Source organism: Cyanistes caeruleus, chromosome 10, assembly GCF_971803275.1.
Source record: "Cyanistes caeruleus chromosome 10, bCyaCae1.hap1.1, whole genome shotgun sequence".
NCBI lineage: Eukaryota > Metazoa > Chordata > Aves > Passeriformes > Paridae > Cyanistes > Cyanistes caeruleus.
This window is the reverse complement of record NC_141710.1, coordinates 7,207,292-7,234,075: the sequence shown is the minus strand read 5'-3', so window position 1 is coordinate 7,234,075 and position 26,784 is coordinate 7,207,292. Positions and strand designations below refer to the sequence as shown.

The 26,784-nt window shown below is 38.2% G+C and overlaps 1 long non-coding RNA gene across 1 annotated transcript; it reads right to left on the bottom strand.

Moving 5' to 3' along the window:
- Positions 1–12,096: 12,096 nt before the first annotated feature.
- LOC147651272 (uncharacterized) lies at positions 12,097–26,775 on the bottom strand. The gene is made up of 2 exons (XR_015274243.1): positions 26,642–26,775; positions 12,097–13,731 (listed from the first exon to the last, which is right to left on the bottom strand). It is a non-coding gene; the product is annotated as an uncharacterized LOC147651272 (long non-coding RNA).
- Positions 26,776–26,784: the final 9 nt, after the last annotated feature.

The following is a 26,784-nucleotide window of genomic DNA, read 5'->3' as shown; positions in this document are numbered from 1 at the left end:
GTGGCACTGAAAGGCTGGCAGCCCTCGCTCCAGCTCTGGGCTTCTTGTCTAGATGATATTTAAAATATTCGGCCCCCTAAAGCACACAAAAATTCATGCCCTGCTGGTGGCCTTCTTGTAGGTTTTGTTATTAGCAATGGTGATTTGGCCCTGGGCAGGGTATATTAAAGCAATCCTTGTAATCTGGATGCCAGGGAACAACAGAGACTGAAAAATCTTCCTCCAGTTAGACAAAATATATCTAATCCTATAATAGCTGGCATGAGGTGTTTGGCAGACATCCCAGAGTGAACTACAGAGCTGATCAATATTAAACATTCACAAGAAAATGGAGCAAGCCAGCAAGAAAAGATATAGGAGGTAGCCCTTATTTTGAAAGAAGAGGAAGTGCTAAAGCTAAGGGAAGCAGAATTTCTATGTGGACTAACTCAGTTAAAAGCAATTTTTTCATTTGGATGGTAAGGCTTTTGAACATGATTAACTATGAGCACAGATTTCTACCTAACTGTCTTAGGCCTCTCTAGAGTACAGCCTTTGCCAAACCTCTTCAAATTCCACAGCTTAAATATGACATTCTTTTTAAGAAAAGAGCTCTACAGATATTATTTTAGTAAGGTTACTGTATAGATTTTCTTCTATATCCTTTGTGCAAAAGAGAAGGAAAATAAAAGGAAAAAAAAAGAGAAAGAAGGTAGAAACCTGCCCTCTAGAACTTTAAAACTTGATGAAGGAAGGAAAGTAAAAGGAATCAATTAAAGAAAAAATACATCAAGTTAGCTTGTATCAAAAATGTGTAGTTTTTCAAATGCTACTCCAAAAATTCCATTCAGAATAGGATCATTTCTTAATTCATTCACACAAGGACAGAATATGATCCATGCCATTCTAAATCCCCAGGACTGTTTATATTTCTGTCACAATTAAGTTCATCTGTGCTTTGAATTTAATTCTCTGTTCCTTAGTCTTGGAGCCTCTCATTCAAGCAAGCCCATTCAGAACAGATCTGTAGGTCTTAAGTTAGAATTCTGTGGCACAGAGCTGTTTCAGACTGTAATGTTACACACAGGAGCTAAAAAGAGACTGAATATAAATAAATATTATATCAAGTGCTACAAGGTTGGCTTGTGAATTTCTTAATGTTCCACCTGACTTTCTACGCTTCATTTTATATGCCCTCAATTTAAACTGGGGTCTGAGGTTTCCTTACATGCTTCTAGTCACACTCTTTCTAGTGTTTTGGATGCCAGACTCACATATTTCAGATGTGTACCTTGCATGCAAAAGAAAGAATATTCAAATAACACTTTAGAATGTCAGCCAAGCATATTTCCCTCCAAACTCATCAGCTCATGCTGTTTCTTTTGCACTCCTCCTGACTAAAATGTACTCCAGTCCTTTTGAGTGGTTCAGAGTGACTGGAAAACCTGGAGTCTCCCTTACCTTGTGAGGACAGGAATGAGAGGCAAACCTTCAGTCACAGCCCCTGAATAAAACAGGAGATTCCAACCCTTCAGCAGGAATGAGACCAGTATTTCAAATGAAGTTTTTCTTGACCACCATGAAAAAACAGTGGATGGAGGTGATTCAGGAGTCTTGATGTGAGAAATGGGACACCTCTCCACATTTGCTTTTACCAGCAGAAGATGACAATTAACTGTTCAGCATGTCAGAAAGGGCAGTGCTTTTGTGATGCTTATCTCCAGTTTTTGCAAGGAACAATCTTAAAATTTCCTCTCCATGAATGTTTTTCTAAGTTTTTACATAATACCTTTGACTTCCCTGCTCACACTTGGCCAGTAAAGGGAGCCAAATTAAAAGGCATGACCCAGGCAACAGACAACTTTGTGTGCTCCTGTTCTCTGTAAACATAATCCTATTTCTACTCACTTCACTGGAACTAAATTCCCTTCCAGGGGGTGTCCCTAATCACACAACTCCTGTGTTGAGGTAAGCCTCAGCAGAAACCTTAAAAAGCCTCTGCCATCTACTAAGAAGGTCACTTCATATGGGAGAAAGATTCTGTACCAACTAGTAACAACTAAAATACACTTTTCTAGCTTTCCTGTGTGTTTTCTTTCTCTACTTAATTTTATTACAGCAGAGAAAAAGTAAAAACCAATCAATAAACCCTTTAATCACATAGGAATGAAGGGAGACAAGTGAATGTAACTTAATAGATGCTGTAAAATTCCAAAGAAAATTTAAAGAAACTAGGTGGAATCCTGATAAATTTTGTTGCTTTATATCTTGGTGAATGATAGCTCTGGGAACAAAATTACAGCAAGATTTGTCAGTTAGTCAAAATGGATGTTTGTAATTATGAAACAAAGTGAGTTTTAATTTGATTGTCTCAAAATAGAAAACAGAACATAAATACAAACTTTCATGGGAGATACTAGGGACAGTAAATAAATCATGATTGTTTTCAAAGACTCCAAAGAGAGCAGAGTATTTTAACATGTGCTCATTTTCAGGATTTAAGAGGCAAGAGATTTTTATTTACATTACCTGTAGAAACAATAGAGGGGATGTTGGACACTCTGATAAAGACTCTTCTAATCCTCACATTCTTGTTTCACCTGAACAGACGAAATTCATAGCCTGGTATAATTGCATTCATAGTGATAATTGATGAAAATAGTACAAATACCACATGGAATTCCAGAATTCAAAACAAAACAATTGACTTTACCTTGAGACACCTTAAATAGCAGGAATATATCCTGCTACTCCAAGATTTTTTCCTGTTCCAGTGCTAACACTCTTAATCAATTTGCTCTGTTAGGTTCCATGGCATTCTATTCAGCTGTGGAGCACTATCACAATTCACAGATAAATTGTACGTGACCTCTGTGAAACAAAACATCTGCTCTGTCACTTCAACAGTCCCTCCTTGTGTGGCATATCTAATATTGACTGTAAATAGAACCTGAACAGCCTGTTTATTCTACACCATTCCAATGACTTGCCCAGGTCCTTAAGGCTTCTGAGTATTCTCTAGCTCTCTTAGAGGATGTCTAGCTTCCAGCTGTGACTATTGCCATCACTCCTGAAGGTCTGTCTCACAACAGTGAAAGGCCACTTCAGAAGATGAACTTTCAGGTCCCAGCAAACACCTTGAGCAGGACAAGGCACACCCCAACTCCTGAGCTCTCACTTACAACTCTTTCTGTGGAAGTCAACAAGAACCTTAAAACTTGCTATGAACATGGGCAAAAGCAACAAAAGAGCTTGATGAAGGTGTGGCTGTGGGATTTCCTAGCCCTTCTCATGTCTATTCTCTCAAAGTAAGGTGGAATGTATGTTAAGAAGCTCAAGATAAGAACAGAAAGTACAGTTGGTAGGATCTGGGAACCAGAAACTGGAGAATGCCTGTGGGAAATTCACACACTCAACAGTCCCAAGCAACCTGATATGATACCTTTAACATGAGGTGGGTGAAGTCACAGTCTGCTGAGATCACCAGTCAGCTCTCAGCCTCCTGGGGTATTAATTGCAATCAAGGGGCCAAAAGCAGCTTGATTGCTTTTGTAGGGCTGATAGGAGACCAGCAACGTGTTCTTTCAGAAAGCTCCAGTTTTTATGAATCTGTCTCTTCAGCACTAAACAGTTCTGGGAACAGTTTTAACCAGTTGTGTAGTTATACTTTGGCTTAGGAAGCAATGAATTTTAGGCAGGAAACAGAAATTTGTGTATTTCTTCAGGAACTCAAAGTAATTAACAACAATACCAAAACCTCAGAAGCTATATGGCAGAAAACTAAAGCTGCTTAGGCAAATTCTGCATTAGAAATTTAAGTTTCACTGTTACAAAATCTGAAAACTTCTGACAAACTCTGTCAGGCCCTCGAACATTGTGATGAACAGCAGGATGATCCATGCTTCATTTATCCTCTTGTCTCCACTCTCATTAGTACTCAGCATAGGAAAAATTAACTGCAATGGTAATGTCATATGCAAAACAAAAAAGTTTTGCAAACAGAAGGAGGATTCTACCCTTTAGAAAAGTTCTTTCAAGTAATGAAATCAGCAGAGACTACCATTTTAATCTCACAAAAAAGAAATACAAAAATGGATTTATTCTTCTCCCTGCCATGTAGAGAAAATATCAGGCTGTTTTCTCCCCAGTAATGCTCTCTTGAGACCCTAATCATTCTTGCAGAAAACACTGCTTTTCATGTGCCTAGTAGACTTTTGCTTTCCTAGGAACCTCTCTTCCACCTGCATTCCTGATATTTCACAGATTCCATCTGCTGAAGCTGAAAGGCAAAGTTCCCTCCATTCCTGAGGAAGCACTGATACAGCCCCATTAGCCACTATCTTTGGAAATATCTGCAGATCCCTTGGAGCACTTCTGAGCTGCGTTTGGCAGCAGCACTTGAGGGTCTTCACACACTTCTGGAATGCAATTTCTTCAATCACAAAGCCATACACTTTGTAGTGTCTCTCCACAGCCTTAAATGTACTACTTCAGCTCACAGCAGACCTGGGTAGATTACTGCAGAAGAGGTGAAACCTGGTCCAGCTGATTACCAGGGTGTTGGCCACTGGGACATTCTGGCCTCTTTAATTGCCTTTAAGGAAGTTGTGGTTTCTAAGAAATCAAGTTGATCACATTGGATGAAATACATGAAACAATCCTACATTTGTGTTATCAGGAGAATCTCATCTATATATTGCCCTTGAGAACTTGCAACTAGTTGTTTCTGAGATGTTGTTTGAGTCAAATTCTGATAACTAATCATTTAATTGATATCACAGAAAAACATCAGCTATGCACTAAATATACTCTAGTACTTGGGATATTTTGTTAATAAGTTCATTTTTTATTCTTAACACAGCTGATCATGGTAGATGGATTGATGGTGTATTTTGGACCTACCAATTTTGGACCCCTTAGGAATTCTGCCAAATTTTACCCACAGCTGAGCATCTGAGCACATCAGTCTCCTCATTTCTTGGGCTTTAATATGTTAATAAATGGGAGAAGTTCCTGGTTTGGTCTGAATCCCTCCTGCATTGTAGAGCCACTTTTTGTTCCAAAAGTGAATGTAGGTTTTGCTTGTTTTCCATTTTAAACTGAACTACATGACTCAGGTGGTGTCTTTGGAGGGGAAATAGCTAATCCTTAAAAGAGAGACAGAAAGAGGGAAAAGAGAGGAAAATTCTAGAGTAAAGAAGGAAGAACTCTGCTTTGCAAATGAGTGCACCATTGTGTGAAACAAAGTTACAAGCTTGTATGTGTTCTTAAATATATAGATTCCTAAATAAAAAAAAAAACAGCCTAATTTTTCAAATACCAAGTATAATTTGGGGATAATTTATTTGCAGCATAAGACTAGAGACATTGAAGAATGAGCCAATAGGTTCTGAACTTCTGATGAAAATCTTGGGTTATTAGCCAAGAACAGAAACCAGAAAAGAACTGTATTTAACACATCTGTAAGTCAGGGTGACACATGCAACCATTGAATCCATTCCAGTTCATGGAGTGCCAGCTTGGTTCCTGCTATTCTGTATATTAATTGCTTATTTACTCTCTGATCTAATGTAATTTCTTTCCCTGTCTAAAGCTCTGGAATGGTCAAACCACAGCAACTTATCCAGATTTTAAACAAAGTCCAAAATTATTATTGATCAAAAGGTTCTTAAAATACTTAATAATCTTCAATAATTTAACAACAAAGATATATTATTTTCCAGTGTAATACTTTGACGGATAAATCAAATTTGAAAACCCCAGGTGAAAGAGTAGCACTTAGGTTAAATGTTATTGTACGATCACACCATTTATTTTAAAAAAGTTCTTTCATTTTCCTCACCCTTTGTTCTGCAAACTCAGAAGCATCTGCTCTCCTACTCAGATGTGTCAATCTATCTGAAGCAGTAAGATAATAGCTGCTTTCAGGCACTTTAAAAAATATTGAAAATTAATGGAAGTTACTATATATCTGATATTTTGTAAATATCATAAATACTTGTTCCAGAATAAAGAGACTCATAGTTTATCCTGCTTTAAACTAGTTTTTGCAGAGGGTTAGAAGGAGATGAAACTGCATTCATTGCATCTTCTAGATTTTTATCTATTTCTAATTGTTTTGGTCTGTGGTTAACCAGACAAAATATGCTGTATTTGGGTGAAAGTAAGGAAGCATCACTGAGGCCAAGTTAACCTTTAATGAATTCCTTAATAAGTTCACACAAATAAATAGAATTAAATTGATTTACACCCTGTAAGAATCTGACCAGAGACTCTGAAATAGCAACTCTGAATGAGCACATGTAAATGCACAGGGTATGAAATACCCACCTAGGGAGAAAGGGATGGTGATTTCCACCTGCCTGAACAAGTCTCCAACAAAGCTGTTTTTGCAGTATTAGTTTCATGTTTCCTTCTCACTGCTGGTTGTGCACTGATTATATGTTTCATTCCAAATATTGAATGAACTTCTGGAATTTGGTCAGATGCTTGGTGTCTTTGCTGGTCCAGCAAAATAAGTTGAATATGATCAACACAGAACTCACTTTTGCTTTACATTTTCATTGCTCGAAGGTCCTTCAACTAGAAAGCTGGCTTGTCATCTATTTAGCTTTGATTTCTTTTCTTTAGGGTTGGACTGATATTTTTTTCTGCCTGACTGGAAAAGGATGCATCGAGGCATATTTCTGAAATCAGAGGATATGTACATTACAGTAAAGCAGTAAGTACATAGCCAGCAAGAATGTTCCAGGTACAGAATAAAGAGCACAGTGGGAAGCAGTTACAAGCAGATCTTAAAGGATCATTTCTTTTCCTACAACCTTCGGTGTCAAAAATTGTTCTCCTGGCAGTTTGTCAGAGGGCATGTTAGGATGATGTGTTCTCAAAATAACCTAGAAAAATAAAAGGTCTGCTTCACAACAATTTTATTTGGCAGATGTAATTTAAAATATTTGCATGTGGGATGCTTGGTCTAAGGACAAAAAAGAAATGTTATCAATCAATGTAGTGCCTGGCAGACAATAATACTTGTCTGTTTCTTCTTCTTTTTGTTTTCTTTCTTTTTTTTATATATATATTTACTTTCTTTTTAATATATATTATAAACAAGAATCCAAACCACAGAAATTAACTTTGATTTTCCCAAGGACATACTGAATTATACACAAAGCATACATGAATCCAGACATGTCCCCAAAGCCAGAAGGCATTGCCAGGAGCATTCTTAGTTTTTCATTTCTGGCTTTTCTGTGAGTAGAACATAGTAGGGGATCCAATTCACATGCAAGGAAAATGTCATTCTACAGTACCTGAGACTAAGCCAAGAGTCAGCCCTCCTTACACAGCAAACTGTGCTTATTGTTTTATTTGCCAAGATGCATGAAACTCATTTTTTTGAAGTCTCCAGAGATAAAGTGCTCAATTGGTCAGCGTGGTTTAGTCTGTGGTTTGACAAGCGAGCACCACATGGTCACTCAGTCCCCACTGATTCTGAAAGAATCAGAAGAACAAAAGCAGCAATGTCTTTGCAACAACTTTATGCATGAAAACAAAGTAGATAAGGTGTTTACAGAGGTTATGACATCCATTTTAGGAAAGTAAAAGTAATGGCCAATTCTGGAAACACTATTTTGGACAAATGCTGTTGAGCAAATGAAATTACGGTACCTCAGCAGCTAAGGACAATTACCAAGTATTATGTTTTATTCATGTAATTTACTGATGCCTTTGACCAGTCTGACATTATGAAGATTGAGTCAGTCAGAATTTATAGACAACAAGCAGAGTCAATGACATCTTGCCTCGTTAAGAAGAAATGTTGGATCACTAAAGAAATATGTTTAGCCATTTGCCTGTCAAATCCTGGTTTTTAAAAATCCTCAGAGCTGATTTCTCCTCCTGAGTGAGTAGGCTTGACATTTATTGTCACTGTCTTCCACCTCTGGCTTGACTTGGTGGCATGATGGAAACACCAGGTACTGTGCTTTGATACAGGGCCAGGATGATCTTAAGGATGTGCAACCACATGCAAGCTCACAGACCCAGCTCTGAGCTAAAGCATGACTCCCTGATAGAGTAATTTACTGAAATTCAATGCTTTAAATTTAATACCCTAACAAGTTTCCTTTATACCCATTATTATAGGGGGGCTTTCAGGTCAAGAAAGCAATCAGGGATTCAGATATTTTAGATATAAAGGGGTCAGAGAAATGCCATCATGCCTTGAATATATTTGGGAATGTTGTATAGAACCCATTTTAAGTCAATACACAGATGCCAAAATGATTTTGTCTTATAGAACAAACATCTTATCCATAAGAACTGTAAAAATTAGGATCATATCCTCCCACTTCATATCTTCCTAACTCCCTAAAATGTTGGGAGTTTGGTGCCAGGAGAGAATTTTATGACATCACAAATTATTAGATAATATCAGTTCAGTGCATGGCTTATATTGGAAAACATTACAGATGGCATGCAAAAAAAAAAAAATGGTTGCCAACACAAGCATCTCCAGATCTTGAGATAAGATAAATCTATAAACAAGACATAATAGGTCAAATATACTGACTACAAATAAAGCAAGCTTCTGCAGAGTAATAACCATATCAGAGCTGTCTGTGTCATGTCCTGTGTCAGAACACCTCATCTGATAAATTTGTCTTCACACTTTAGCTCCAGCTAAAATTGGAGATAAAGAAAACAAATGATACATGAGGACCATACAACAGCATGTCTTGTCTACCCACATGGGAGGCTTTTTATAGAATCAGGCTTCATTTTCCTTCACTACCGCAATAAGAGACATTTAAAGGCATACACAGCATATAACTAATATACAATAGATTTGTTTCTGTATCTATGCATATATATTGTGTGTGCTCATATGTAATGAGCTATAAAAATCGAGCACATATCTGTACACAAGGTAATTTAATGGCTAAGAATAGTCAACAGTCAGTTTAGCTATGTGGATAATTTTAATAGACACATCACTTTAGAACAAGCCTTTACCATCTGTTCTGCCCTCTAGTTACAAATGCAACAGGAATATAATTCACAATTGCATAATTAAAAAGACATAAGGAATTTAATGTCTCTGATCCCCTTTAATGTAGCTTTCTTCTGTTGTGTTTTCCTTTTGCTTTGTAGAACTCCTGAATAAGCCCAAGGAAAACTTTTTCCTCTTAAATTCTCTCCATTTGCATTAGTTCCATAAAAGTCATTATTCATATAAGTAAGGTTACTGAACATATGTGGAATGCATCTGAACACAAGCTCCTGCCTGTTACCTATAAACTATTCTTATATATACACTTATAGAAAATGATAAACAATCCCTCTAGGTGCCTGGCCCTATGGACAAAGTGCTGTTAGACATCACAAATCAGAGCAATTGTGTTTTTAAATCTAACCCAGCTTCCATGTACCCTAATAAAAATGTCCTTAACTGCTTCAAGAGAATTAATTGATTCAAGAGAATGAAAGTGAAAACCAATGAGAAGATGCAAAATAAGGAGATACAATCCAAGCATAGCAACTCAGAATAAACATGCATAGTGTACTTTATACAGCATATGAAATGGAAAAAGTTGAAAAAACCAAGCACACAATATAGGGAATTGTAAAGATAATGGTGCTACAGCAACTCACCCACATCATAAATTCAGTGTTGCTATTATGCTCCTTTGAAAACATAAATATTTATTAGATAAGGAAGAGATGCAGCAAAGAAACTAGAGAAGAGAAAACAGGGCAAATACAGGGTCTGTAAGTTCCAGCCTGTATAGATCCCCTGAACTGCAGTTTTAATCTTAGAAGAACTTTCAAATACTTTGAGATCAAGTTGTTCAGTTGATAACTCCTAATAATGTTGGTAGATTTTCCCCTTCAATGTCAGTCTTGGACATTCCACTGGGATGGAGTATTAGGCTTCTGCATTTATTCTGTGGAGTTTCAATTTTCTTCCTTAACTTTTTACTGAGAATTTTACCATGAGAAACAAGCTAAATAAGCATTTCATATCAATATTGAATTTATAACACTATGGAGTATCTTTCTTAGCTATACTTTTTCAGTGGAACCAGTTTGGACCATATGCAACTTTATATGACATTGAAACAGACATTTCTGATAACACTTTAAAAGGAACTTACATACACAGTGTACATATCTGTTTTCAAAATTTGGAGGGCTAAAAGTAAAGCCAAAGAATTTATTGAGAGCAACATTCATCATTTTCCTACTGATAGCAGTTTATGGCATGCAATACCGCAGAGGTAAAGAGTAAAATATTTCTACATTTCTCTGGTGAAATCAGTTTCCTTTTAAACAGTATGTGCTAAAATGCTTTAACACAGTCAGAGAAAAGAAAAAGTAAAAAAAGTAAAAAAAGAAAAAGAAAAAAAGCACACCTAGATTAAACAAAAGCTTAGACATACAGGAAAGCCAAAATACCAGCAGGTGTTCCTCCTCACTTGGTACTCTAGCCCAGGAAAATAAACTACCACACTACATGGAGAAAGTGTGAGTCACTGAACATTGTAAATTTTCCTAATGTATCACAGCTACAGAAACACCTGTGCTAAACACAGTAACATTGTGCTAATCCTCTGCGAATATTTCAACAGCCCTCCAGTGTTTTCTTTTCTTACCAGCATGCTGGGGTGGTCAGTGTTTTTCTTTCTCCTCCTCTCCACATGCCTCCAGCGCTTCCAGGTTTGAACTCAGCCTGGGGCCAGCACCTTGCCCAGGCACAATGGCCAGCCTCAAACATCCTTCCTGGGGAGCCCGAGGCCAGCACGAGCACTTTGTGCTGCTCCTTCAGCCCAGCCAGGCACAGGCTACTCTGCTGCCATGGCTGATGGGCCTGGGCCTTAAAGTGGCTGCATGTTCAAATCAGTGTTTTCATGCCATCCCCTGTGCTGATAAAGGCCAAAGCAGGTGGAGGATGATCCCATCCAAGGGTACCAAGGGAATCACAGGGAAAAAAGCAGTCTAAAACCCAGGGGACAGTGCCTCACTGCCTCTCCTGGAGAGCAGCCCTGCACCCACACAGGCCGCGTCCATCCACCATGGCATCCCCAGGGGTGCCCACTGCCTCTGGGCTCCTCCAGGGACTGCCCTGCGGGGAGGGAAGAGGGCTCAGGGAAACCTGAAAACCTGCTGGAGCACCTGACCCCACAGATTTCCCTTCACCCACAGAGCTGGGGTCCGGGGAGGGTGACTGTGAACCTCGTCTGTGTGTCACCATCGCTTCCAGGGAAAGCCGAGGGGGAAGCACCTGCCTTGTGCAAGCCCAGGAGGGAGGAGACCTCCCTTTGGGGCCCCACAGCTTCCCCAAGCCATCGACCATCAACTCCATCCTATCTGATGATGAGCGCAGGCTGGGAATGCCATGAGAGGTCATTTAAACCTTATCATCAGCATTTAAGCAAATTGCCAATACCAGAGATTAGGCCAGGCTTTGGAGAGCAAAGGCACAGCTTTGTCCCCACGGTGCCACACAGGCAGCACCAGGCCCATGTGGAAGGCACGGCTCGCCCAGGGCAATGACCTGGGGGACTGAGAATCCGCACATCCCGGTGCATCCCGGGGAGCTCACTGGAGAGGCAGAAATCAAAAGGACACCCAGATCAAGGACTGGGATGCTGCTATTTGGAAAGAGATTACATGCAGCTAAGGTGCAGTGTCTTGCATTGCTGACAGGCTGGGGGCTGAGAAGGAGTCAGAGAGACAAAAGTAGCTTTTTTGTAGCTCACAAACTTCACAATTTACATGGCAGCTCTCTTCTAAAGTCAGGCTTTTCATCAGAGATCACTATGGTTTTCATCAATGAAATACAAAGCCAAAAACCAAACCCAAAACCCCCAAAAGTTCAGCACTTGAAGAACTGGTCACCCCTCACTGTTATTCAGGTTTAATTAAAGACCATCAGCACCACTGTCTTGTCTCCCTGCCTGGAGCTCCTGCGATTCATTCCCCACCTTGCAAGCCCAGCCCTGCACACTGGTCCCACACAACAAGAGAATTCTGACTTGCAAGTGCACAGCTCAAATATATCGTGAACACTAACTTAGGAATTATTGAGTTAAAAGAAAAAAAATTGCCACAATCTAGTATCCATGTCTTTAATAATTTTTTTCAGTTTATTTCTTAATAAAGTGGGACACTTGGAAGACATTAACACAATCAATGATGCTAAGATAAAAATTGCAGTTGAAAAGAATAGTACACACTGAAAAATGTATTTCTTTTGGCAAAACTGATAAATTTTGGTTTCTAATAACCTCTGTGTAGATAATAAATGGTAGTATTTGCTGTGAACTGAGAGGGGGAGGTCAAGAGCTACCAAGTGTAATACCAAATGAATGAGTCACAAATGACCCATTTATAATTGTCAAGTGTGTACATTCCACTTCTTCATTAATAAGTTGTCTATAAGATAGGGGAGTATAACAAGACAGCAAGAGGTACCAATCAGTTAAGTGTACTTCTTCACACAGAAAACTTTATTTTGTGGTGAAAATTGTCCTGCTGCTCTCTGAAAAATATACTTTCCATAAACCCCAGCTTGACAGGTCTTGACTATATAAGGCAGACAACACTAAAGCAAGGAATGTGAACGTGATTCTATGGCAACATTTTCAGAATTGTCTGTATGATTTTTGAGCTTACCTGCATTGCATTCCAGGGCCTGCAGACACTCTAAGCTCACCACAGACACTTGGAGAATGGCTTGAGGGTTGCAACACTGGTCTTGTCACCTTACTGGACTGGGAGCATCCCCCCTCCAGCAGAGATGACAATTTAGAATCCCTACAAGTGCACTGATTTCATTTTCCCAGTTTATAGACACAAGCTGACTCCTTCTGTCATGTTCTGACAGACAGAAAAAGCAGCTACAATGCCAAGAATGGCTTCTGATTAAATAAGTAATTCTTTTATCTCCATTGTAACTCTTAACAAGGCAAAGTGAACCTTTTAAAAGATGTTAATATGTGCCATAAATTAGGAAAAAATCCATTTTAACCTCTACCACAGTTGATATTTTAGTGGATTTACAAGACTCCACGATGTTACTCTTGAGAATTCTTTATTCCAAGTGGAACTCAACTATGTCCTAAAACCAGAGATGAAATCTGGTTTATCACCCATAGGTGTTTAATAATTCTGCTTCATTTTCTGCTTTCTATTCTTATCATGTCAACAGCACAAAAAATTACTTGCTAATGGCAAAACCAGTTGAGAATTCAACTTTCTGCTGTCATCAGTGGCTTGATTTATCTTCTATCATCTCAGAGAAATTGCCAGTTAAAGTCCACATTTTTATTCTTATCTTTCAGCCTATCCAGGTTCATGAAATAAGTCTTGCAGGCAGTTTTCTCACTGGAGTTTGAGTAAATGAGCTCTTCAGAAAACCATTGCCTGAGCAGAAACACTCCTGGTCTGTATGCAGCTCTAGCAAAAGGCAGTATGGTGGAGTTTACTCCGCCAGTTTTGTATTTTACTTGATCAAGTTTTTCGAATTCCTCAAGAATTTGGTGCAGTTGTATGAGTGGACACATGCAAGTGTCCCCCTGATTGAGGAAATGCCAACATTCTTCTGCTTCTGAATGTTTCTAATGCTTCAGAAGTTGTTCCAAAGCCACAATCCATATTCAAATCTTCATATTCCTATTCAAATCCATATTCAAAGACTTCTTTCAAAGGGCTCAGCTTCAGAATTACTCCTTAGATTCATGTTTCAGACTGTAAGGTAAGAGTGGCAAATAATCAATCATGCAATTGCCATTTGCAAAGACTTTGTTTTCTAAGATAATTAGAGTTCTTCAGGAGTTGTCCAAAGGTATTGATAAAAAGCATCAATAAATCTACTGCTGCCGTTGTTTTAGATTTTACTCACAACTTACTTTGCTGAGGTTATATCTCAATGAACTAGAATCAGAAAAAATATGACAAGGTCAGGATGTTTTATCAAAACCTTTAAAGTTTAACTAGGATGCCAATATTCTTATGTGTCATGTTCTTAATTACCTCTTCTGAAAAATAAAAAAAAGTGAAAATACCCAAGGAAATTATTACACAAAGTCAAACTTGATTTTGCTAAATCTCACAGCCTTTCTCCATTAATAACTTTATACCAGATGCTCCAGCAAGGCACCCAAGAACCAGGATTAGCAACAGTCAAACCTTAGGAGTCTGCTTAGCTTCCTCAGTAGTGCACACCAACACATGCTGTAAATGGACTGGAGGCCCTGAAGGACAAACATAATTTATTCTCCTTTGCATTGCTACTTTATGTCACCCTTTGATGCAATAAGGAGCATGAAAAAATAGTTTTTAAGACTGTAATATCTTAAGGTATTACTATAATGAAAATAGAATTTATTTTTTTCTGCGTAATACACATTGACCAAATCTGTAGCAAATTTATTGGAAAGATATTGAATTATTTTGTTGTCACATAAAGATGTTCTACAAAAAAATGTAGAAAACAACATGTTAAAAAAAGCCCTCTTCCTGTGTGGGCTGGTGCCAGTCTCAACACTGATGACTGTATTTGAGGTCTTAATAAATGCAAAATATCAAGGCAACTTAGAACCTTGAACTACAGCCACCTTCCTTAATACACCTGGAAAAAAGACACTGAAGTGAGTGGAAGTTCAACATCCACAGGATGTCAGCTTCAATAAGGTTGTTGCAAGACAGGTATAAACCTTCTGCAAGATCTTTGTAGCACCTTGTGTACCTCTTTCCTTGGAGGGTGTCTCTCCCCTGCACATGGAGCACAGCTCATCCCTGTTTTGTCACCTCACCCCGAGGGATTGCAGTCAGTGGGCTCAGCCAAGCCCACTCTAATTTCCACAAGAGCACTCTGGTGAATGTGACTACTGTCAGCATTTCTCCAGCCAGCCAGCACATTTGCCATCGCTGCCATATTGCACAGTGGTAAACTGCTGTTCCCCACCTTTGGGAGCACCTGAAACATGTGTGTGTGAGCCTGTACCTATATGTGACTGAACTGGTTTCAAGATCAGCCACACACCACTAGATAAATAAATCATTCAAATCACTCAGCATCAAAGTACTGCACGCATTGAACTCACAGGACAGTTTATTGCCCTCTCAGTGACACACAGAACATCATTTTTCACCTTTGACACTTAGCTCATAAATTCTCCAATATCTTGTAATCTGAGTAACTGAAGCTGTCAAGTGCATACTTTGTATTTCAGTTTATGCTAATATCAAGTATCCACAGCCTGAACCTGATTTTGCTCCAGCCTTTCCCAGAGTTCACTCAGGATAACAGTCTGACCACCCCAGCTTTAGCTTTCATGGAAATCCACAAGAGGAGTTTGAGCAGATGAGAATTTCATCATTCGCCTTTATTAGAGAACTTTTCCTTAGGTCCCCAGCTGCCTTTGTCAGTCTGAGGGCTGTGTGTGTGCTACTCATATCGACACTCAGGCATCTCCACAGGCTCCTCCAAGTCAGCACAAACACCAGAGCCAAGGATATTGTGTGGAACTGCTGGGAATCATCAGCCAGCTGCCCACTCGTGCTCTCCTCAAGGCAGTGACATAAAGAGCTGTGGTGGAACTCTACACAGTAAACAGTTCAGAGGAAGATAAGAAATGCTAAATAGATCATGGCAGCAAACTCCATTATTATTTAAGAAATCGTAGACAAATAATTTAAATGAAATAAAACCCAGTGCTTTGCTTAAGAGAATTATGGGGACATCTGTATTTATTATACAAAGCATTATTTCCCCAAGCTTTACTTATGTTTAAGAAAATGAATTTGCTCATATTTTGGCAATGGAAGGCATATTTTATTCTATTTTATTATTCTTTATGGGTGTTTTTGTGGACCACCTTATATATTACTTATGCAAATTTTATATCCCCACTTAAACATTGGAAGAAATTTAGTAGTGCTAAGATACAGTAGGGCATTTTAGTGACACTATTCCAATTATTTTTTTTCTTTTCAGTCCTTACTGTTAAAATTCTGAGAGTATTTCTTTCCTCTTTTTTCCCTCTATGGAGACATTGGTGATTTGTCCTGGTTTTGGCAGTAATGACAGCAGAATTATACAACCCTTTCACCACTTCAGTTTCCCTAGGATTAAGGAATGTGATAGCATTGCAGCATTCCCAAAGTGGGTCAGTACTGAGAAGCTGAGGTTTTTGGCTGTCACCAATTCAGAGGTAAATCAAAATGATGCCACCCTAAAGAGGCTATATTTTCAACAGCAGTGACTGCCACATAAATGAGCTTTAAAATTGTGCTATGATATCTTTCAAGTCATCATTATCAGTGCCAAAAATCTCCTGGATCTAAATTGCATGTCACGTATTTAATCTACATAGCATGTGGAAACAAAAAAAACATCTCTGGTACCTTGATTTTTCCCTGAGGGAAAGCACAGAAATTTTACCATGGTAAAACTGCAGGTGGCCATATGTTGAACATTAGATTTTCAGAGCTGGAAAAGCTGAATCCACATTCCAGAATGCACTGAGAATCCATATACATATGAAAATTTTAGAGAGAACTGTTACATTCTTATTCTCAATGGGTGTGTTAGTAGAACTTGTGACTTTAAGTACCCTTTTGGTAAAAAGATTGCTTTGTAACTTGAAAACACTGCAGACATGACACAAGTTGTGGATGCCAAGCTTGGCTTTTCTGATATATGGTACCACTGCTTTTATAAAAACTGTCCTCTCATTGAAGTTCTTTAATACTCTTTGTATATCACAGTAAATTTTAGTGTAAAAAAGTAATGCAAATAGGAGCTATGTGTGCTAAACTGCTTGCAGAATTAGAGCCTATTTTTATTCTTTCTATTTTGCTACTCACAGTGAGATATGCATCATGATAAATCATGCTATGAGCATTTTATACAGCAAAAAGAGGAACTTAAAGTTTAGCACTTACTGAAGTAAGGATAAATGGAAAACTGTTTCTGTGTTCCTGTGTTTCTCCTTTTGGTTCTCTGGTCCCACTGAGTATTTTAAGAGCAGATCATGGAAAATTTAAATATTTAAAGAAAACCATTGTTTCTTTGCAAAAAAATAGCACAAAGCATCAGCATCACTAATTCTTTTTTTCCTCCTCAGTTTAAAGTATACCATTATTTTATTTGAATTCCAACACAAATTCCAGATTAAATCTTAGATGTCTCACACCTGTCCAAAGTTAATAGATAGACATGTTCTCATTCTACCTGTTTATGAATTTTTCACACATTTTTCTCACCTTTCTGTCACAGAGTGATAATGGATTTTTGAGACACTAAATCCTTAAATATGCAGAAAGTGAGGCAGGGGGGCAGCTAATGTGGCTCATTTACATCAACTACAGTACAAAAGAACAGAAATTAATCATGGAGTCACAGTGAAACAAGGCATGTTATTTAGTGGAAATAATGCACTCCTGCCAACAGAGATAATGATAATTATAATATAACTTAAAACATTTTCTGTGTACATAACTCCTGCCACTACTCTATATCCTACAAATCACACTAGGATTCCTGACAAGATAAAAACCTTAATTATATCAAGCATATGAAGATGAATTAATTTTAATATGATTGGCTTCCTTTATATGATTTTAAAAAGTAGCCAAATGTTACACTTTTAAACATAGCCTGAGAACTACTTTCAATTTATCCACAACCAGTTTTTTGGCATACAACATAAGTTTGATTTTGCTCAATTATACTCCTGCATTGCATATCTCAATGTAGTACAATTGCATAATATTAGGACTTTTGAATGAAATACATCAGGTAATTATTTAAAAACTGGATCAAAACAGAAAAATTTCTTTGTTGATAACCTTTGTCATGTTTCAAATCCAAATATGCTTCCATTTTCAGTTCTAGGCACAAATCAGAATGATCTGTCTGGGAAAAATCATTTCCTCAGGTTGAACACATGCAGTATAATAATAGAAATAAAATTTTTTTGCAATCCAACTCAGTATATCGTATTCCATTACATTAAGAGACTTCCTGATAAAATCAGCAAACAAAGATTGATTAATCAATAAGTAGGTATGGCCTTATTACAGTGAACAAATTAGACACTATGGATATATTGCTTTATAGGCAAGATTTCTCTTTTACAAATATTCTCCATAATTGATTGTAGTGACCTTTTGGCAATACTGAAAAACATCCTCAATTAATAGGCTTCTTTTGCAAAACAGATCACAGTGGGGAGCACTACATGACTTGCACAGTCAGAGTTCAGAGAAAAGGAGGAAAATGGTTTTTAAACTCTTTTAGTGGGAAGCAGATGAGAGCTTTACTTTCCAAAGCAGTACTTGTTTAAAAAAAGCAATGCAAATACACTTCAGCACTGATACAATATTTCTAGAGCCACATCACCAGCTGAGTTCAAATCTCTTGGTCCCTCTGTTACGGGAGTACCGAGGAACAAACTACAACTTGTGAATTGTTGCTAATGCAGATCACAAGTCCTTTTGTTACAAACAAAGCTAAACTGCTTCTCCTCTCTGTCCTGTTCACCTGATTGGTGCAGAAGATGCCCAAGCACTACATTTAATGATGTTTTCACAGGTAACTGCATCTAATTCTGCAACAAGCTCACTAACCACATTAATAGATCTTCTGTTTTAAAGCTTCTTCTTATTCCTCCAAACCTCAGCTTTCCAGATTACAAAACCACTCGGATTAAATTTTAAAAAGACACAAACATATCAATTTTATGCCAAGACTTGAGGGCATTAGCTGAGGCAACTTGCTCACAGGAAATGGATGCAAAAGTATTTTGTGCAGCACACTTTTTCATGGAAATGGTAGGCCTTTCTATGGAGATATGGAAATTGGTAAAGGTTTGGGTGTTCGAGTCTGACTTCAAAGCTGAGACCTGGGAAATTAAAGAAAGCCTTAATGGAAACAGAAAATGAAAAGAGATAATACTTTTGGTCAAAGTATGAGAACAAAGATTGTGTAAAGATTCCTCCTGCTTTGGACTGGAAAAAGGGAAAAGAGAAACAGCAAGAACAGTGCTGTAGTTTTTGGGAAGCAAGAATAGCATTCACATTCTGAATACCAGACCATCCAGGAAAGAACTGCATTTTCCCTTTCCCACATTCAAGCATATTTTTTCTTTCCATTTAAAGGAGCAGACCCTTGCTGTTGTTAGAACTGGAAAAGATGCCTTTTGGGGCATGGAGGAGGTTTTGTTTTTCTCATTTTTCTAACTCTAGCTGAATAGAGGAAGCAGCATTTTTAGATAAAGTCAGGGTAAGAAAAGATCATCTCCTTGGAAGATGCTGTTGTCAGCTAACCCAGGAAATTTCAAATAAATTTGTAGACCAGTTAAAGACAAATCAGAGGAATAAAGATAAAACATGAGTTAAGACAATAATCCATCTCTCACACAACCCATATGAGCCTTGTCTGAGAGCTGAATATAACTATATTCTCTCCATGACAGACAAATAAATGCAACAAAAAGGTTCAATCCATTTCAGAGTGAGATTTTCCCTTCTTACTCAACAAGGCTGATATTGATGGCCTTGTGTGTAGCTGTCTACTTTTGTTAGTTTACAGGCTGTAAACATTTCAGTGTGGAGTGTCCTGAAGGAGAGTGTGTCTGTAAACTTTCTTTCTTTCTTTCCCTCTTTTAAATGAAAGCTAATTAGACTTGATTTTAGTCCTTTCTTTCGTAAGATTGAAGTCTGCTGGTTTTGTGTTGTAGCTTCTGGCTACACTGTGATCAAGTGTCGCAAAAATACCATAAAGTCCAGATGTTGTTAATTTAAACAACTTCTTATTTCCTGCCCAGCCCCACAACCTCCATTTTTTCCCATGTCAGCTTTGCACAGATTTTCGGGAAGGGAAGGGAAGGGAAGGGAAGGGAAGGGAAGGGAAGGGAAGGGAAGGGAAGGGAAGGGAAGGGAAGGGAAGGGAAGGGAAGGGAAGGGAAGGGAAGGGAAGGGAAGGGAAGGGAAGGGAAGGGAAGGGAAGGGAAGGGAAGGGAAGGGAAGGGAAGGGAAGGGAAGGGAAGGGAAGGGAAGGGAAGGGAAGGGAAGGGAAGGGAAGGGAAGGGAAGGGAAGGGAAGGGAAGGGAAGGGAAGGGAAGGGAAGGGAAGGGAAGGGAAGGGAAGGGAAGGGAAGGGAAGGGAAGGGAAGGGAAGGGAAGGGAAGGGAAGGGAAGGGAAGGGAAGGGAAGGGAAGGGAAGGGAAGGGAAGGGAAGGGAAGGGAAGGGAAGGGGATACAACGTGCGCTGTAGAAAACACTCAGCTCCATAGCTTGGATTAATAAAATAACCCTCTGAGTTTATGGATAATTGTCACTCTGCACATGATCCATGCCTCCAGTTTTAACAGATCAGCACCAAGTGAGCTAAGATTCTGTTCAACTCAACAATCCATGATGACTGGCATGTATCAGAGCTTTTAAGAAGCACAGATGTACGCATCTTCCTCTCCTAGACAAACACAGAAACCTCACACTAAATGTCAAATCTAGTCAAATTATTCACAGACATATCACCAGTTATATTCAGTTACCTTTAAGGCAATCTGTGCTTCCAAGCAAATCAGAAAACACTTTGAGAAATCTAGGCAAATTTTGAGCAGTGGTGACACAAATATACCTGGTTATACCATGTTCTCAGCCTTCTTTTTCTCTACATTTTGTGGTGGTAATTGCTTGTCTGAGATTATTGATTCAGAAAGGCCTTCTCTGACCCTCACCATAGAGTTTTTGCTGGCATAACCATTTTGTTAAATAACCTGATTTATTCCCTTTTAGGTTTGGAAATGTAGATTTGGCTCCAATTCCAATATCTCATTACATAGAGTGATAAAGAGAAAGAGAGGACATGAAAATATCTATCTTTAGTTTCACCTCATCTTTCAAGGATGTGACAAACACTAAGCACAAGCAGATATTCAGTTCATGTGTACAATGGAAAGGTTACTTGAGCTCAATACATTGACTTTCATGAAGTGCTGCCAGCACACCCTGTGATGTCTTCATTCACTGTTTTAAGTATCACCCTGGAATTATACTGAAATACAGCATTTCTAGAAAGTTGCCTGCAACATGAAGGTAAATACTTTCTTTGATAAGCATGCTTGTTTTCCTTCCTACAATTCACAGATATCCTGTCAGATCAGTCATTCTGTGTGGCTGCCTCTGCTCTCCTTGCCTTGATATCTGAGCATCTACCAACATTACAGAAATTCTATTTAGAGCCTAACTGTAGATTTTCTTAAACTATGGACATCAGGCAGATTCATAACGATTATTAATGACAAAAGTTGTGGTAAAGATGCAAATTGAACTTTTCATCCTCAGGGACAGATTTCCTCACTAGTAATTTATTAGTAATATACCTCCAGAGGAAATAGTTTAAATTGAAGAAAAATATGTATAATGTCTTAATGGATCACACCTCATACATATTGTCTAGTGTGATAAAGATCCCTTTCTCAAGAGTAGCTCTAAAAAAAGTTTGAACCAAGCTGAAGCGGGTATTTGGACATGAACTCCCAAAGTTTTTATTTATTTTTCATCACAGCTGGCCTGATGCCAGATATTACAGTATTGCTGCTTTTTTGGATGTGTTTCTTCAAGGTGAAGTCTTTGGATACTTTTTCCAAGGTTGTCATTTTGTAAAGCCACCATTTTCATGGCCAGCTCATGTGCATCATAAATACACAGGTCACCATGGCTGCATCTGCAGAGAGGAAAACCCACCTTGGCCACTGCTACACAAAAGTTATTTTTAGCAGCTGCTGGTGAGAGGGTTTTGAGTTTCTGTAAGAAAATGAGGAAAGCCTGTGAACAAGTATTTACATGATAAAGACACTCTCCAGAATCAGACTGATGGAAAGCTCTGAGATGGCCTCTGATCTGAGAAAAGGGTTCTCTGCCAAACACACCAAGATCTGTAGCTGGGCACCTGCTCCTAGCTTCTTTTAAATTAAAACTACAAGCCCAGAGTTCAGGCCAAATACAGAAAATTTCACTGACATTTTTACAATGTTGCAAATTTTTAAATTCTTTTTTGATGACTCATTTGATGTAAACAAAGCAATCCCTCCAGTCAAGAAGACTTAAAAATTTCTTTAAAAGTGTGGGCTTATATAAGATTAAATTAATCTACTGCTATTACTGACATGTTTTCAGCCTATTACAACATGGCTAATTTCCCTGTTGACAGACTGGAACGTTCTTTCTCGTTCAGATGTTTCCTTCCACAGCCACATTCTGAGACATCAGCTTGGTTCTGACTCCAAAGAACCACCCACTGAATCAGCTCCTGTGGCATCCTGCATTTTCCTCAGAGAATCTCCTCAGCCTAAGTTCTGCACATTTGATATGAATACAACCCAAAACTAAATGTAAAAAGAAATAAAAAAAAGTATATACACATAACATAGACATATTCTCTGAACATATGGAAAATGCATTGCTGCCACATGCGACTGGAGGTTATTACAGCTCTCTTTAGAAAAAAAACACATAATTTATAAAACATACGTGCTGCTTTCATGCTATTCCCTTTCCTTACCTCTAACAGAAAACCCCAGAGAAAGCAATTTATGTTTACAAAAAACAGCAGCATCTCTTGTAAAAGATAAATGCCAAATTATATAGTGAGTAGGAAAACATAGCACTGGTTGCTAGCCTGCTGCAAATGTATTAATTTTTCTCTATAGTTTTTCCTTTTTCTTTTTCTCTCTTCCTTTTCAAAATTCTCTTATCTCTTCTCAAACCAGGAAAACCCTGGAACTGACTATGAAAGAAATCTTGAAGCACAGACAGGAAGAAGAGATTTCAATTTGATGAAAATTTAAATACCTCTGTTAAAACTCATGCCTAATGGAAGGCCCCAGGAAGAGATCTGCCAATGTCTCCAGTTGCCAGTTTAGAAGAATAAAATAAATATCAGGTATCTTGTTTAAATATCTAATAGCAGTTTTGTTTTGACAATTCAATACTGAAGGAAGCAACTTGTTTGTTTAAACTGCCACCAGACTAACAGGGCAAACAGGTTTTCAGTGGAAGTCACAGTGGAAAAACAAGAAGAAATAATTGCAAGAAATATAATAGCTTTGAAAAGCCAAGTATTGTGTCAGTTCTAATAATCTTTCTTTCTTCATGGCAGATGAGGAGGTGTTTGTAAGGTGACATTGATATTAGAAGAAATAGGGCTTCTCATAATAAAGCTACACAATAATACTGGCTCCATCCCTAAATATTTGTATAGAATTAAATAACATTTTCCTTCATTATTATACTCCTCAGGAGTCATTCATGATATACATAACAAATCAATAAATCAGTAGGAATGCCTGGCAGTGATAATAGGCTTTTAAAAAGAACAAATACAAGGATTAGAATCCTAATTATAGGGGAAATAATGAAGGTGTATGATGGAACACTAGATTATATATTGCTAAAGGTGTCCCATTTAGTTACTAGACCTGTACTTTAATTCTCAGGAAGAAAATTTACCTTTAAAGCTTTACCTTTGTATTTATCTAACAATACTGAAAGCATTATAATCCCAGCTAGCACATTTAATGATTTATACTCTGTTGACATCAAACTTGTTGGATAGATTTACCTCTTCCTGTTGTAGCCACCTCACATGTTCAGGACACAAAGCAGCCAAACTTGGCTTTTCTTGCCAGCAAAGTGTCCCCCAGGTTCAGAAAGGGTCAATTTTCCTTGTCCAAGTTCTTATTGCAAGAGCTCTTGGCTCCCCAGACTCCCAAATGTGGTTTGAGCAGGAATGTGCTGTCCCTGTGGCAGGAGAGTGTGATGCTGTGATCACTGATGGCAGTGGGCAGAACGAGCTGCACATTGGCAAGAGACACAGTGGAGAACAGGATGGGCTCAGGGACAGCTTAAAGAGATGATTTACCAAAAAGATTCCCTTCATTTCTGATCTCTCCTCATCTGAAACCATTGATCTTACTGACACAAAATACATGAGCAAGAGTTTGGGTCAGGTTGAAGAGAGATAGAACACAAACCAAACCAAACCAAACCAAACCACCCCACTAATCTATAAAACCAAACTAACTAAACAAAAAAGATAGGGATAAAAAAAGGTATAATCTAATATATTCCACTAATTTATGTCCAACCTTTAAAGAACAGTTTTTGAAGCTCTTGGGAATGCTAAGAATTCCAAAGAAATGTGAAGCTTGGGATAGAGTTAGGTTGTTAGGGGATTTGTGACATATTGGAGGTGTCCTGGCTGACTGGAGGGCTCATAGAAGATTTTTTTCTGGGAAAGCCAAATTAAATGAAGAGAAAGACTTTTCATCTAATACTGAGGGATGATCTTCTTCTTATTTTTTTAATCCAGTAGTACTTCCAAGAAGGTGGTAGCATTTTAGCACCTCTGCTTCCCTGTCCTTAAAATAAGCAGATCAATTGAAAATGTCAGAGAGAACTTTAGAAGAATTGACAGCTGTGTGAAAACATTGACCATACATTGCAATTGAGCTGAAGCTTGAAAAAGGAAGTAAAGACCACAGTAGCTTAAAAAACTATTTTCCTCCTATTTTATATAAAAACATTTTAGTATCTTTTTCTAAAGAGGCTTTCATTTCAACCTTTGGTTTTTATTAAGGAGGTGGGTAGGAGCAGAGATTATTTCATTTGCCAAACTACGACAATTCTTTCTAAATTATTTTGAGGAGAATTTCAACATTTTTATGTCTCATTCAGGAAATTAAAATATATTTTAAAATTTACAAACATTTCAAAAGAAATTTTAACCTCTGGTCTGTAATGATACACAAGGAATAAGCAATACTGCAGTTTCATACATAAGATTTCTAACCTCAGAAGTTTTGGGGTTTTTTTACTCATTGTCATTTATATATACATATATTTATATATGTACATATTGCATTGTAATGCCACTATTAAATATTTAGTTTTAGGCTCTCATTTCCACAGACTTGACTAAACCTTGTATTTTAAGTGAAATCTTATTAAACCTTATTCTCACTAGTTGGTAAAGTATTCATACAGCATAAATAATGACATAGGGAGAGAGAAATTTGAGGCAGAGATCAAGGAGAGGGGAAAAAAAAAAACCAACCTGCTACAGTGGAAAAGTGATGGCAACTGAATGAGGCAAGTGAATGAGGCATGGAAAGTGTTTTAGACAAAGCAGCAGCATGAACAAAATTCTGTTAGACTCTGGACAGAGACAGCAGGAATGAATGAGAAACAGTAGGTAGGTGCTAAATGGAGCTGGTTACAAATTCCCATCCTGCCAAAATGGATTTGCTGTACACAGTATTTTTCACTGATGTATGTTCTATTTTTGTTTTCCCAGTTACTTATTTCAGGATATTATTAAATGAAAAGACAAACAGCAGACTCTGAATTTGACCTTGAGAAGAAAGCAAACCCATGGAAGTTACTAAAGCAGGGTTTTTCATTATGCTTTTCTTTTAAAAAGCCCCAGTTTTTTCATGACACATGTGACACCATATGAAATGGGGTTGTTTAGCTCAAGAAGAGCTCAGCAGTAGGTTTTCAGCCATTCTCCTGAACTGAAGAATTCAAATATCTTCAAATTTTCCCTTCTACAAACCAGCAGCATTTATTCCTCCTCTGTCCAGGTCCAGTGAGAATGAAAAATGGTTTTATTCAGCCTTTATTTCTTCCCACTTCAATTAGTAAAAGTCTCATCAAAGTAATTCAGTGTACAGTCACAGCTTCTCTCCACAACTAGGCAAAAGCTCATTAGGGTGGGAGCTTTAGGTTTGGTGTGGATATTTTTTAAAGAAAAGCCTAAGTTCCTAAACCTGTTGCCTGTCTGGAGAACCCACATCAGTGATGCCCTGATGCTCTAAGTTCGCCAAGCCTGATTACCTCAATCTCCCACAGCTCTGCTGAAAAGAGTTCCTGATGTTTCCCCATATTGCCCATAGGAGAAGAAGGAAAAATTGTTCACTTTCTTCAGATAAAAGTGGACACATGAAGTGAAAATGCTTTGGTTTCAAAGTGGACCCTAACTGTACCTTCCCATAGCTGGCACCAGACCCAAACCCACCTGGAGTCCAGCAGCTGCATGGCCAGGTGCTGTGTGTTGCCTTGCACTGTGCAAGCTCTCAACTCTGCTCTCATTAAACCTGCCTGACTATAAACCACACCTTTATTGCCAAACCAACTCTGATTCTTTGGTTTTTTTCTGTCAGAAGCTGTAATTCAGGAGGATTTGAGCTGACCCCTCTGGATTCCACAGAGCTGTGTTTGGATGTCTGTGGCTCACTGTGAGCATTCCCTCAGCAGATAAATCCCCACTGCCACAGCAACTTCTCAAAATCCCTTACAGCTCTTTGGAAGACATAACTTGGGCCTCACAGGAGACTTTCCACTCCTAGCATTGTTTTTCTTCAGTACCTCTTCCTATCAAAGCTTTTATAAAACAAAAATTACCTGAAAATATTTAGTAAGTGTGGTTTTACATCTCAATTCCTGTGACAATTTTCTAGGATCCCTCTTATTTACATCAACTCTTACATCAAAGTTGGTAATCCCCAGTAGGGATAAACTGATATATATATTTACACTCTAAAATGTGCCTATAGACCCACAGACACCCTGGAAAATAAACTTACCTTTTCCCCAGCTGAAAGTCTCTGCCTCAAGAGTGGTTCAGCCCTGGAGGACAGTGAGTGATTTTTGGCTCTTGATGTGAGTGGGTGGAAGCAGAGGGACCTTTGGGCTACACAAAGGTTCCTTTAGCTCCCTTAACATATCC